This window comes from Arachis hypogaea, chromosome 4 (assembly GCF_003086295.3).
Source record: "Arachis hypogaea cultivar Tifrunner chromosome 4, arahy.Tifrunner.gnm2.J5K5, whole genome shotgun sequence".
Taxonomy (NCBI): Eukaryota; Viridiplantae; Streptophyta; class Magnoliopsida; order Fabales; family Fabaceae; genus Arachis; species Arachis hypogaea.
The window spans coordinates 63,563,802-63,565,921 of record NC_092039.1 but is presented as its reverse complement, the minus strand read 5'-3'; the positions used below and the strand labels follow the sequence as shown (position 1 = coordinate 63,565,921).

The 2,120-nt window shown below is 41.7% G+C and overlaps 1 non-coding gene across 1 annotated transcript; it reads right to left on the bottom strand.

Annotated features, from left to right (window-relative positions):
- Nucleotides 1–341: 341 nt before the first annotated feature.
- On the bottom strand, nt 342–449 carry LOC112798623 (small nucleolar RNA R71). The gene has a single exon (XR_003200227.1). It is a non-coding gene; the product is annotated as a small nucleolar RNA R71 (small nucleolar RNA).
- Nucleotides 450–2,120: the final 1,671 nt, after the last annotated feature.

Below are 2,120 nucleotides of genomic sequence, written 5' to 3'. Positions count from 1 at the left end.
TTGGGCAAGAAAGGAGAGTCTTAGGCTCCTATATCAACCCAATTCTAGGAAACTGTGGCCGCAACATCCTAAAGCCAACAATACATGCCAATAACTTTGAGTTGAAACCTCAACTCATCACACTTGTCCAGAATAATTGTTTATATGGAGGAGGTGCCCAAGAGGACCCAAACCAACATCTCAATACATTCTTGAGGATCTATGATCTACTTTTGTTCCCTTTCTCACTCAGAGACAAGGCAACAAAATGGTTGGAAGCATTTCCCAAGGAGAGCTTAACCACATGGGTTGATGTTGTAAACAGATTCCTTGCAAGATTTTACCCTCCACAAAGAATCAACAGGCTAAGAGCTAAGGTGCAAACTTTCAGACAAGAAGATGGTGAAACACTCTATTAGGCTTGGGAGAGATTCAAAGATTTGACAAGAAGATGCCCACCATAAATGCTCAATGATTGGGTACAACTACACATCTTCTATGAAGGGCTGTCCTATAAATCAAAGAAGGTCGTGGATCATTCTTCAGGAGGCTCACTCAACAAGAAGAAAACCATTGAAGAAGCCATAGATGTCATTGAGACTGTAGCTGAAAATGAGTATTTCTATACTTCAGAAAGAATTCAGAAGAAAGGAGTGCTAGAACTCAATTCTGTGGACGCCTTGTTAGCTCAAAACAAGGCAATTGCAGCACACTAGCAGCCTTAACCAAGAAGATGGAGGCTAATCAAGTCTCAGCCATTCAAGACCAAACTCCTCAACAAGAAGGAAGTGCATAAGAATCTGAAGGTGACTGGAAATAAGCTAATTATGTGAACAACTCATCCAGACCACCATATGACCCCAACTCCAAGACATACAACCCAGGCTGGAAGAACCACCCAAATTTTGGGTGGGGAAACCACAAAGCCATAACTAGGACCACAACAAACCTTATCTATCAAATCAACACAACACTCACAACCCCAACCATCAAACAAACAACCATAGATCTTACCATAATTCATAAAACACATCATACCATGGTAACAAACCAACACACAACAATCACCATCAAGACACACTACCCTCAACCATGCAACCATGTGAAATCAAGAGCAACTTTGAGAGAATGGAGGCTGTAATAGCACAACTATCATCACAGCTTGAAGGAGCTGTTTCTACCATTTTGGAGAGACAAACATAGACTGATAGAAGGATAGACGCCAATCAAGAAAAATACAGGTCAAATCTGAAAAATCAAGGCGCAGTAATCTCAAAGTTGGAAGCACAAGTAGGGATATTATCCAAGCAAATCTCAATGCCCACACAAACATTTTCCAGTGATACCATGGGCAACTTGAGAGGAAAATGCAAAGCCATTACACTTAGAAGTGGGAAGGTTGTAGAAGAAGGAACCCCAAGCAAAGACAACCATGAAGAAGAACTTGCAAAAAATCATGAAAACAAGAATGACGAAGAGACCTATGCTCCATCCTCATCAAAACCATTCTAGAAGCCTTATGTGCCCAAGGCACCATACCCACAAAGGCTGGGAAAAGATGGGAAGGATGGCCAATTCTCTAAGTTCTTAGAGATCTTCAAGAAGCTCCAAATCAATATACCATTTGCTGAGGCATTGGAGTAGACGCCACTTTATGCCAAATTCTTGAAAGAGATCATAACAAGAAAAAAGAACTGGGGGGCAAAGGAGTCCATAGTACTAATTGAGGAATGTAGCGCCATCATACAAAAGAAGCTACCTTAGAAGATGAAGGACCCAGGGAGTTTCCAAATCCCATGCATCATAGGGGATATCACTATTGACAAAGCCTTGTGTGACCTGGGAGCTAGCATAAATCTCATGTCCCTAACCATGATGAGAAGGATGAAGATTGAGGAAGCCAAGCCAACAAGAATGGCACTCTAATTGGCTGATAGAACATTCAAGTTTCCACACGGGGTAGTGGAAGATTTGTTGGTGAAAATGGGAGAATTCATTTTCCTAACTGACTTTGTTCTGCTGGACATGGAAGAAGAGGCCAGCACATCAATCATCCTAGGAAGGCCATTCTTAGCTACTGCCAGAGCCATTACTGATGTGCAAAAAAGGGAACTAGTCTTGAGATTGCATGAAGAGAAGAT